The sequence below is a fragment of the Nicotiana tabacum genome, chromosome 10 (assembly GCF_000715075.1).
Source record: "Nicotiana tabacum cultivar K326 chromosome 10, ASM71507v2, whole genome shotgun sequence".
NCBI lineage: Eukaryota > Viridiplantae > Streptophyta > Magnoliopsida > Solanales > Solanaceae > Nicotiana > Nicotiana tabacum.
In genome coordinates, this window is record NC_134089.1 from 27944771 (window position 1) to 27958497 (window position 13727).

Genomic DNA, 13727 nt, shown 5'->3' on the forward strand with positions numbered 1-13727 from the left:
ATATGAAAGAAGTTTAGGTAATTTAAACACATATAGGAATTGGGAAGGGAAGTCCTAAGTTGATTAGCCTACAGGATCAATCTGTGCAATGCCCGGTAATCCTCCTCAACTAGAGGGGCTACACGTGATATTAGCGCACATGTCATCATATCCTTTTAATACCCATTACCCCACCCTTAATGGTTATATAAGCGGGATTAATTTATATAAGAGAGTTTGATTAACGACCTTTAAGCGTGCTGCTACCCGTCCCTTCCTTGTGGTCTCGGAGGAATTTAGGACCTCTAGACTTAGGCAGTTCTAGACAATCCTAAGGTGTTTAAAAGGGAAAAGTTTAGGCGACAACAAATAACACATAGGACTGTTAATTAAACAAGCAGGTAAAAGACTCATATTGACCTCCAAAGATATATAGGCAAATAAACAGCACATCTCAAGCAGCTGAGTTTGAAGAAATTCAAAATTCCTAGGAACGTGATATCTAGACGCATGTTACTGATAGAGGATACGCAGGGTTTGTTTTAAGGGATGTGGCAGAATCTTAACCAGTTTGCCTACTGGTTTTATAGCCTACTAAGCTCAGATAATTTAACATACAAACAGAACTGGTTTCACAATTATTTAACGGCCTAAGGCTTGCCTAAGTATGTATATGCAGTCACAATATGGGGCTACTTAAACAATTTGAAGTCCTTTCTTCCTATAGGCATGCTGATCTAAGTGATGAACATTATAGCAGGTGATCTCATACTGATTCATACCAGAACATGATACACATGTGTGAGGGATGTTTTAAAATATTTATTTCAGCGACATATCTCAAGGCAAATGCACGTGTAGTCCTAAAACAGGATCTCTAATGCACAGATAGAAGGTTATTTTTTTATTTAAACAGTATTAGTAACCTAATTGTAGGATTTCTAAGTGATAATGACTTATACAGAATCAGAAGCGAGAAGCAATAAACGTGATTGTCCTAAGTCAAGGTATCTAATGCACAAATTTTGCATGATTTAATGTGAGTAAACATAAAAATCCTTAAACATGATGTCTAATGCATCATACAAACTACAACAACTCAACATAATATAACACCTAAAGCATGGTTTCTACCCAATTTATCCCACAGAATCACATAGCAAACTTCCCTTTTCACTAGTCACCCCAATATCTGCTTACAATTAATTATTACAGACCAATGATTGAATGAATTACACAATTGAAACATAGATTAACTATAGGGATCCTGAAGTAGGCCCAAAGCAAATCTGGGAATACCAGGCATTCAGTAGTCTCAAAGGATCCCAGGTAGTGCTCATACCCAGACTTTCACAACAGGAATTGAGTAAGTGCAATGTGGAATGGCCAGCCCCAGTGTACTAGAGTTCAGAGGAATCTCAAGAGGATCACAAGGCAGTAGACACACTGGAGGGGCAGAACTTAGGGACTTAAGAGTAAAGTAAGAGTGCTTGACTTGGTTTTGAAAGTTTTTTTTGACAAGAAAACAATACTAAAATGACTCTAGAAGTAAAAAGGTTTTTCTGAAAATAAGTAACTAATTTAGTAGTGAAGCAGTTTGAGAACAGTACAAAACACTTTTGAAAATCAACAAAATAGCCTAGTTGATTACAGAACAAATAGGTCCAACATCACTCAATCAACAACTTTCACACAAGGGTAGTGGGAATTGGGGATACATAGAACACATCAGTGTATAGTAGAGCATATAACAACAGGATGCACATAAAGTTTCAAGAGTTTTATAGGATTAACAAGTTAATTATAAAATTGGAGGTAGAGACATAGTGCAAGGATCAAAGAACAACCATGTGGAAAACACATTAACACTGGATAGGTTAAGCACACAACCAGAGTTGCTTTGAGATACTAAACAACTTAGCATGATCTCATCCGCAAAGTAGAATAAGCAGTGATCCAACTGAACAAACTAGACAACACTACGCAAGTATTCCTAGTATAGACATGCTGACACATATAGAACAAAACAGGTTGAGGCATGCTAGAAAAAGCAAAAGGCAGATCATTGTGGATTAGACATACTAATCACAGATTCTAACAGAATAAAACTCAAACATGCTGGGCGAAACAGTAATTAGGCAATGTAGTTTAGACATGCTAGTTACATATTGGGCAAACAAGATAGTAAATAGGAACAAGATTGGAACTCATAATCAATGAACTAAAACAGTAATGAAATACATAGAGTTTTAGACTTCGAAATTGAATTAGGACATACCAGTTAGGGAGAGAAAAACAAAGTATAGAGCAGATGTTGTGCAATAGCTAGCCTTGGCTTACAACTGGCTAGATCGGTGAAGATTACAAGTAACAGAGAAGAATAGAGACATTTTAAGTGTAAGAGTGTTTTTGAACTAATATCCGTTGTCCATGAGTGAGAATAGAGGAGAGTATATATAGTAGTCAGGGGCTAAACAGAATAAGGTAAAGAGATCAATCATTCAGCAATTAAGGGAACTTACAGAATCAATTATGCACGAAATTAGTAAAGTCTCCCCTAATTAAGGGGTAATTACCCAACGGTAAAGGGAAGGACAATATTTAAGGAAAGAAAATCAAGTAAGACTTAAGTACATAATGGGCAATTAGGGGTAAATAAATAGGGGTTCAATTAAGTAAATAATCTTGAGGAATCTATAGGTATCACAGCTAATCAAATAAGGCAAAAAAAATAATTAAAAGGTGTAAAATAGGGAAATAATCAAGAATAGCACATAGGTCTTAATAGAGCAAATCAGTGAATCAAAACTCAAAAATAATACTGATTTAAAGATGAATAATACTGGTTCCCATGAATAAACAAATAGGCCAAGTATAAACATACAGAATCAGTCGAGAATCGAATTAGAAACCCTAATAGAGACATACTAGGGTAAAAATCACAAGACATCGAATTAGGCTAAAGGAAAATCATGAGAATCAAAGTACAGAAAAAAATAATGTGGCAAGTAACACGGACATACTCAAAGTCAAAGCAAAAATATCAAAAAATTGGGGTTTTAGCATAAACTAATTAGGATTGAGGCAAGCTCAACATAAATCTGTCAAAACTCATAAGGACAAGAGATTAAACATTCAAAGTCAGAAAACATTTTGGAGAAAAGGATTTTCAGGAAACCCTAGCTTTAGGAAAATGGAAAGTCACTTAGAAAACCAGAAGATTTTCATGAAAAATATGTGAAATAGGTCTGATTCTTCTCATATCCGTACAGATATGAGAAGATAAAAGGACAAAAATTAGGGTTTTCAGAAGTGAGGCAGAGATGAAGACATAGGCTTAGAAATCCATAGATCTAAGGCGAAATAAAAAGTTCTTACTCGAAATCGAACCAGAATGGCCTGAAACATGCAAGAAAAACCCAGGGGCGTAAGCAGACTAGCCCTGGTCCTCTCAAAGACCATAGAGACGGAGGTACCCAGCATAGGAGGGGCTATTAGAGGCTTGGGGTAGTGAAGAATCACCATGATCGGCGGTAGATGAGTGACGGCAGGGGGGCAGAATTAGGGTTAAGGCTAGAGAGCATCTGAGAGATGTAGAGGAGAGTGACGGCGGGGAGGGGTGAGAAATGATTAAGGTTAGAGGGGGGTATTGGTTTAATTATGGTAAGGGGTTTCTGGCCGTTGATTAAAAATGATCAACAACCGGGATTAGCCAACAATTGGGTCAGGTAGGTGAGGGTATTGGGCTGTTTTTAAGGGTGTTGGGGTGGTAGACTTAGGCTAAAATTGAAATTAAAGAGGCTATTTGTTAAATACACCAAATAAATTAATAATTTCTAAAATAATTACTAATTATAAAAAATAAATTTCATGCATAGAAATGTTTTAAAAATAGTTATTTAGTATTTAAAAATACAAAGGACTAAATTTTGATAAAATAATACAAAAATGTATGCATGGGCTATAATTGCAAAGTTATTGCAATTATAGCCAAAAGGTGCCACTTCGGCTATTTATGGAGTAATTTGGACTTAATAGGGCCATAAATTATAATATTAAATCAAGAAATATTTTTGAAATCATTTGTGATGCAATTTTGTAATTATTTATTAGAAATAAAATGCTGGGCAAATCAATTAAAAATGTAAAAATTGTGGAAAAACACCGATTGATGCTAATGCATGATTTTAAAGACATATATTCATTTTAAAATATTTTGGGAAAAACTGGGTATCAACAGCTGCCCCTTCTTTACCCGGAAAGGATGAAAGAGTAGTCAAGTAAAGATATGATGGCCTATTTTGACCGAGCCCGATGGTTTGGGAGATTTAGGCCGCACGCTGGCTTTTGAGCTGCCTACATATTCCTGGTTTTACAGGAATCAGGACATGTGTAGTTCCGGATCCATAGGCGGAGATATACCGATGAAGTCATTACAAGAACAGACACGAGATTTCAGAATGGGTTGAAGGAACTGGAGTGAGGTCACTCCTGCTGGGATAGTGGTTTTTTACTGGTCACCTATAGATAAAGAGATGCTATGAACATGTATTTGTGCGGAAATTTAAACATGATGCAGATTCCTTTCGGACCATGAAAGTTGTCTTTGGATGGTTAAGGATGACGTCCTTAGACCATGATGTCCTGGGCAATGAATTGTTTAGTGAGGGATTCGCAAGTCATGAAATGATGTTCTCGGGCCATGAAGATGGTGCCTCCGAACCATGACTGCTTTGAATAATGATATACAAATTTGAGAGATCCTTAGGCTATGACATGGTATCTTCTATCTATAAGGATTATGCCTTTAGACTATGGCGCCTTTGGACAGGGTTGGCGATATTTTAGCCCATGAGATGCAACAATATGATGCTAAAGTCAACAAGACAAGGCTTAGTCTTGTGAGGTAGAGGGCAGAGCTTAGCCCGAAAGAGAAGCAAATAGATAGTGCCGGAATAGAGCAACATTTATGCAAGGAGGGACAATGCTTAGTCCCACGATAAGGCAATGCTTAGCCTTATGCAAAATCGGAGAAAGAGCTTAGTCTCATGCAATAGGTGGGACAGGGCTTAGTCCCATGCAGATGGAAGGCAGATCTTAACCTTATGCAGATATGGAGGCAGGGCTTAGCCTCATGCAAGATGGAGACAGAGCTTAGTCTCATGCAAATAGAAGGCGGTGCTTAGCCTTATGCAAATATGGAGGCAGGGCTTAGACTCATGCAAGATGCAGGACAGGGCTTAGTCCCATGCAAATAGAAGGCAGTGCTTAGCCTTATGCAGATGGAGGCAAGGCTTAGCCTCATGCAAGGTTCGGGACAGAGCTTAGTTCCATGCAAATGGAAGGCAGGGCTTAGCCTCATGCAAGATTCGGGACAGGGCTTAGTCCCATGCAAATGGAAGGCAGTAATTAGCCTTATGCAAATATGGAGGCAGGGCTTAGCCTCATGCATGATTCGGGACAGGTCTTAGTCCCATGCAAAGAATGAATAGCAAATAAGGGTAGAATGTTTCTTAGCTGGAGATACGTTCAGTGTCTGGTGGCCCGTTTGATAATGATTTTGCTTTGTGTATATATATTTGTGAATGCTATTGCTATGTCAGGTGTGCCTGCGCTCAAAGCAAAATTTGTGAGTTTCGTAAGGGGAGGTTGGTTCGTGCCTTTGTCCGCTTGCCTTGCTTCTTTGTGCTGGATGCCTTGTTTGAGTTTCCCTGGGTAATACCTGGCTGTTACGAAAATAGAGTTTTCAAAAATGTACAATTATTGATGAAAATAGGGTTATTTTGTTTCCACGAAGGCCGTGGAATGACCACATAGCCTTCTATCACCCTAAGAAAATGACTTACATCCCAGACATATTTGCTCAACCTAAGGATATTGTAGGATGGGTGCAGTTTTTCAACAAGTTGACTGAGGACCAGGTTCAGTGGATGTTCGAGTGGTTCCCCACCGACGAGTTCATAATAAGATACAGAGATGTCCCATATTGGTGTTAATTGGGTTAAGAGGGATATACCCTTATGCTCCCCTCCGGGTTATGAGACATGCAGGAAGGAGACAGGTCATACCACGGGTTTCTAAGATAAGTCACTTCATAGCTGATTTCCAGGGTGACGCTATCGCATATAAAAATGAAGCACAACATAAATGGACTTTGAAGATTATTGTGGAGAAGGATACTATCGAGCCGGACTGATATCATGCGGGCCATTCATACTTTTACTCCTAATGGTTGGATGATAATCTATCTGGAGTCTTTGAGCCAAGGGTTGGTTCAGGAAATAGGGTCATAGGTGAGTTTGCCGAAGCTGAGGTGAATTATAACAAGTTGTGCAAAACAGTTCAAGAGTCTGAAGCTGAGCATATGGCGCAACATAAGGCCGACATGGAAATGATTAATGAGTGGAAAGAGAGAGATGTTAAATCCAGCGAAAGGCTGGAATATCTGAAGTATAGTTTAATGGAATTAGAAGAGAAAATAAGAAAGAGAGTCACCGATTGTTAGAACGCTGAAGGAAACGAAGGAGCGCATCTGCCAAGGGCACTCTTATTGCTGAACCTGCGCGAGCTGGGAGAGTTGATTGACAATAGCATCTAGTCTGGAGAGGGTCCTTCTGGGACCAAGTAGATTAGATTTACTTGCTTTCCTTTTACATGTAATAAGGTCAAGTGCCATTAGCAACATTATCTTATTTAGTGCCGTTTTGGGTTGTTTACTTTTATATTAATGAAATGAGGCAATTATTGGCACTGAAATTCTCCAAATTTATTTGTCGCTAGGCCTACCGTGGGCACATGGGGCTCCCAAATTAGGATGCGAATCTGCATTCATGCAATATGTGTTTAAATACTGCAAACATTTCAGAACCCTTATTGACTTGTTTAATTTTTGTTTTCTTTATTTCATTATTCCCATCCCCTAAGGTTGGTTCGCACATATTGGCATCATCAGCGTATCACACCAGATCTAGAAGCCCTCCACCTCCTCCTCCTCCAAGTAATACAAAGAGCAAAGGGAAAGCTAAAATGGATGACTTAAGTTGTATTCGAAATTAAAATGTTGAGAATGTGGAAACTTCAGATGGTCGGATTACTCCAGCGCCAAATGATTTAGTTTTGAGGTTAGAACAAAAGATACTGGAGCTGTAGGGAGAGCTTGACCAGGTCCGCAACTTGGCAACCCTATTCCTTACCCTGAACGTCCTCGATATCAACCAACAAAACACCAAAAACCCAGTGCCTCCCTAAAATACACCAAACTAGCATCCACAAAACCCTCCTACACCACATCAATATGAAACTCTACCTCAAAATCTCAATCCCTTACCAATACCAACTCCGCCGCAACACGATCATCAACTAATACAGTACCCACCAACCGCTACTTATCACACTCCCCAGAATACACCACAACCCATTCTCGATCCTCAAAACTCAACCGATGACCACCATTACACCCAAATCCCTGGCACTCACCAAAACAACCCTATATATGTGGAAACCGTACCTCACTCTAATTAACCAACATCCTATACACCAAAATCCGCTAAGAAGGGTCTGCTCATCAAGAACATGGCTAAGGAACTCAAGAAATTGACAAGTCGGGTTCAGGGTGTTGAAGAAGGAAAAGAGATAAAAGGTTTGAATTATGAAGACTTGTGCATATAGCCGGATGTAGAACTTCCGGAGGGTTACAAACCTCCCAAGTTTGAGATGTTTGACGGTACAGGTGATCCTAGGGTTCATCTAAGGACCTATTATGACAAACTCGCCGGGGTCAGAAAGGATGAAAAGATCCGGATGAAGCTTTTCATGAGTAGTCTTACAGGAGACGCTTTGTCATGGTACATCAGCCAGGATCCTAAGAAATGGTCCAACTGGGTGAGTATGGCGTCTGATTTCATGGACCGATTCAGGTTCAACACAGAAAATGCACTAGATTTTTTCTACATTCAGAACCTCAAGAAGAAGCCCACCAAGACTTTCTGTGGGTATGCTACTCATTTGAGGTCGGAAGCAGCCAAAATCAGGCCATCTTTGGACGAGGAACAGATGAACAAATTTTTCGCCAAAGCACATGATCCGCAATACTATGAAAGGTTGATGGTTATTGAAAACCATAAATTCTCTGATATTATCAAACTTGGGGAAAGGATCAAAGAAGGCATCAAAAACGGGATGGTAACAAACTTTGAGGCATTACAGGCCACAAACAAGGCATTAAAATCAGGTGGCATATTAAAGAAGAAATATGTTGTGGCAGTAATGGTGGCTTAGGGCCCGAAATCTCCACTCACATATCAAACACCTCCACCCACATATCAAACACCCCCACCCACATATCAAGCACCTCCACCTACATATCAACCATCATCTCCCAGATATTCCCAGTCGGCCACTGTTTTGTCATACCTATAATTCCCAACCATCTCATTTCCAGTCACCTCCAACTCGCCAAAATTATCGAACACCACGACCAATTTTGACCGTAAACCACCCACAAAATACACCTCTATTGCTGAACCCATCGACCAGCTATATGAAAGGTTAAAAGCCACTAGTTATGTCACTCACATTCCCACTGTGGCCGTAGAAAACCTGTCCCAATGGGTCAACCCAAAAAAAACCTGTGCATACCATTCTGGTATGAAGGGGAACACCATTGACGAGTGCCAAATATTGAAATATTAAATTCAGACACTGATTGACAACAAGGGCATACAGGCGAAAAAAGCTGCACCCAATGTCCGCAACAACCCTCTCCCGGACTATAGGGGTGGTAGGATACATGTGATAGAGATGGACGAAGAATGGAATCCTGAGGGGTCAATCGGGCTCATTCAAGAAGGTGATGATTTTAAACCTGCAGTCATACTTACACCTATTATAGTGCAGACTCAGTCACCGATCGAAGTCGAGGTAGCTGCATCAGTTCCATTTGAGGTTGAGGTAGCTCCACCTGCGGCCACCCCTGTTCCATTTGAAGTAGAAGTGGCCACACCTTTGACAGTGACAGTATCAACCACACCTCCTTTCGATTCAAAAGAAATACTTTGGGATTACGTTGCTGAAGCTAGGCAGAAAGGAAAGGCAAAGATGGAGGAATCCGATGCTGCACAAGGAATGACTAGGACCAGAAGATTATATACACCTGAACACTTGGGAGGGCCAAGTAAGGATGCCACTACCAAGAAGCTTGTCATTAAAATAGGACCAGATGACCTTTGGAGGAAAGTACAAACAAGGGAATACTCTGTCATCGATCATTTGAACAAAACTCTAGCTCAGATAACCACACTATCACTGTTGCAAAATTAAGAGGGGCATAAGAACGCTTTGATGAAGGTTTTGAGTGAAGCTTATGTAACCAACAATATCACCTGTGGAGAGATGGCCAATATAGTAGGGCTGATGCCGAAAAGTCATAAAATAATCTTCCACGAGGATGAGCTACCGCCTGAATGGTTGAATCACAACCGAGCATTACATATCACGGTGCAATTTGAAGACCAATTCATTGTCAGGTTCTTGATTGATGGAGGTTCAAGCCTCAATATTTGTCCGTTGGATACTATGAAAAGATTGGGCAAAGGTTTTCATGAAATATAGGCAGGAAACATGCACATGAAAGCCTTCGATAGGTCTCAAAAGGCCACGATTGGGGAGATTAATCTTTGTTTGCAAATGTGGCCAACTTGGTTCGATGTTGAATTCCAGGTGCTTGACATATCAGCCTCATACAATCTTCTGTTGGGCCGACCATGGATACATGACGTTGGGGCTGTGGCTTCCATACTACACTTAGCCGTGAAATTCGAATGGAACCATCAGGAGGTGATCATTCACGGAGACAGGAGTAACCCCATTTACACCAGTCAAACCATCCCGGTTATCGGGAATAGAAGAAGGCTAGGAGGGGAAACCTATAACCACATCGAACGTGTTAATGCCATTGTGTAAACAAATGGTGGAGTAACAAGATAGAAAGCATATTGGCTTGGTATGGGTATGAACCCAACAAAGGTCTTGGGAAGAATCTCCAGGGTATTACCAAACTGATACAGCTGAAACATCATGGTACTACCTTCGGGCTTGGATACCAGTATACATTGCAAGAGTATGATGATTGGTCGCCTTCATGGCACGCACCCTATTACCCTCTCGAGAAACCAGTGCCACATCTGAGTCAAACTTTTCACCAAGCTGATACAATATAGGGAACTGTAGAAGAAGAAGCATTAGCTGGGCCGAGGAATCTATTCCCAGAGGATGAAGACATGAATTGTAGTGCAATAATTGAGGAGGAGGAGGAGGAAGAAGGCCTCAATATTCAGACTGTGGAGAAGGGAGTTGTTCTCAGGAACTGGACTGCCACACCATCCCGGGCCTGCCGAGTCTCTGGGTAGCTTGGCAAATTTTATTTCTATAGAGATTCTAGGCATCTAAGATTTGCAGTAATTTTGTTTTAAAGACTTACTTGTTTCAAAATAAATGCTCGATTCATCGAGCCGTACTAGTTTGGATGTTTTTAGTTTTAATCAAATGCATTGCTCTTTATTATTCATTATTATCTTCCACATTTTCTTTCTACAGCGTTATTATTACTTTTTCTGATGAATCAGTGACTGTGACATGTAATAAGGCAATGCAATATGAGGATAGTGACTCGGATGAAGAAGATGAAATACCTGAGGAAGTTGTTAGGGAGGTTGAGAACTTTGAGAATAAGCCTAAGTCCAACCTGGACGAAACTGAAGCATAAATTTAGGAGACGCCGAAACTATCAAAGAGACTCGCATCAATATTCACTTATCACCGACATAGAAAGAGGAGTACATTCATTTCTTAAAGGAGTATGAGGACATCTTCGCATGGTCATATGATGATATGACCGGTTTGAGCACGTCCATAGTGGCTCACAAGTTGCCAACCAATCCCATGTGTCCAATGGTGAAGTAGAAACTCAGAAAATTCAAACCAGACATGAGCCTAAAAATCAAGGACGAAGTTACTAAACAGATCAAAGCCAAAGTCCTTTGGGTGGTTGAGCACCCAACCTGGTTAGCCAACATTGTACCAATTCCGAATAAAGATGGGAAAGTCAGAGTATGTTTTGACTATCGAGACTTAAATAGAGCAAGTCCTAAGGACGACATCCCACTACCAAATATACACATCCTAATTGACAATTGTTCCAAGCATGAACTCCAATCCTTTGTAAATTGCTCCGTGGGTTATCACCAGATCTGGATGGATGAAGAAGACGCAGAGAAAACAGCTTTTATTACACCATGGGCGGTATACTGCTACAAGATGATGTCATTTGGTCTAAAGAATGTTGGGGCTACTTACATGAGAGCCATGACAAACATCTTCCATGATATGATACACAAAGAAATAGAGGTTAAGGAGGTACAAATTAAAACTAAACCCCGCAAAGTGTGCATTTGGGGTTCCTGTAGAAAAGCTACTGGGATTCATTGTCAGTGGTCGAGGGATCGAGCTGGATCCGTCTAAAGTTAAGGCTATTCAGGAGTTACTACCACCTAGGAGCAAAAAGTACGTAATGAGCTTCTTAGGATGCCTCAACTATATCAGTCGCTTCATAGCCCAGTCCATAGTTATATGTGAACCCATCTTCAAAATGCTGAGGAAAGATGCCGAAACAAGCTAGACCGATGATTGTCAGAAATCTTTCGACAAAATCAAGAAGTACTTATCCACACCATCGGTCTTGGTCCTTCCAGAGCTGGGACGGCCTTTTCTACTCTATCTATCTGTATTGGATGGAGCCTTCGGATGTGTTTTGGGACAACATGACGATATAGGGAGAAAGGAGCAAGCCATATACTACCTATGTAAGAAATTCACACCTTATGAAGCACGATACTCTCTACTGGAACGCATTTTCCGTGCTTTGACCTAGACGACTCAAATATTAAGGCATTACTTCTATGCATATACCACATACCTCATATCCAGGATGGACCCCCTAAAGTACATCTTTCAGAAGCCCATGCCGACAGGAAAATTAGCCAAATGGCAAATACTGCTAAGTGAGTTCGACATCGTCAATGTAACTCAGAAGGCGGTCAAAGGACAAGCATTGGCAGACCATCTTGCTAAAAATACGGTGGGAGGAGAATATGAACCGTTAAAAATGTATTTTCCTGATGAAGAAGTGTCATTCATAGGAGAGGACATTATTGAAGTATACGACGGCTGGAGCATGTTCTTTGATAGAGCTGCAAATTTCAAAGGAGTGGGCATTGGAGCGGTTTTGGTATCAAAAACAGGTCAACATTATCCGATATCTGCTAAACTTAGAAGTCTGTGCACTAAACAATATGGCAGAGTATGAAGCCCTCATACTAGGGCTTAACATGGCAATCGACATGAATATCCATGAGGTGCTGGTAATAGATGATTTAGATTTTTTTGTGCACCATGTACAAGGAGAGTGGGCCACCAAGAATTTCAAGATATTTCCATATCCGCACCATGTACAGGAATTGAGAAAGAGGTTCACGAAGATAGAGTTTCGGCATATGCCCAGGATTCAGAATGAGTTTGTCGATGCATTGGCTACTTTGTCATCCATGATACATCATCCGAACAAGAATTTAATTGATCCCATCCAAGTAAGAATTCATAATCAACCGGCGTATTGTGCCCATATTGAAGAAGAAACAGATGGGAAGCCTTGGATTCACGATATCAAGGAATATTTGGCAAAGGAAGAATACCTAGAGCATGCAAACAATACTCAGAAATGCACACTCCAGAGATTGTCCAACCATTTCTTCCACAGCGGAGGAAACTTGTATAGAAGAATGCCTGACCTGGGATTGCTAAGATGTGTCGACGCAAAAGAGGCTTCTAAGCTATTTGAGGAGATACATGATGGGACCTGTGGCCCGCATATGAATGATTTTGTCTTGGCTAAGAAGATACTTAGGGCCAGTTACTTTTGGATGACTGTGGAGATAGATTGCCTCCAGTATGTCCGCAAATGCTACCAATGTCAAGTGCATGCCGATATGATAAAAGTGCTGCCAAATGAGCTCAATGCCACGATCTCACCTTGGCCATTCGCCGCCTAGGGAATGGATTTCATCGGTCCTATCGAGCCCAGTGCTTCAAACGGGCATAGGTTTATTCTAGTAGCCATTGACTACTTCACAAAATGGGTAGAGACTACATTCTACAAAGCTGTAACCAATAAAGTCATCGCAGACTTTGTCAAGGATCGTATTGATTGCCGATTTGGAGTTCCCGAGTCTATTGTCACTGATAATGCCACCAATCTCAGTAGTGATATGATGAAATCCATGTGTGAAATTTTCATAATCAAGCACAAGAACTCCACAACATACAGACCTCAGATGAACGGAGCCATAGAAGCTGCCAACAAAAACATCAAGAAGATACTAAGGAAGATGGTAGAAAACCACAAGAAATGGCACGAAAAGATACCCTTTGCTTTGTTGGGATACCGCACTACAGTCCGCACATCAACGGGGGCAACTTCCTATATGCTGGTTTATGGTACCCAAGTTGTCATCCCAGCCAAGATAGAGGTTCCTTCTTTAAGGGTCTTACAGGAAGTCGAACTCAGCGATGCAGAATGGATAAAGAGACACTATGAGCAATTGGACCTTATAGATAGAAAAAGAATGAGCGCAGTATGTCATGGTCAGCTTTATCAGAACAGAATGTCCAGAGCTTTTAACAAAAGGGTCAAACCA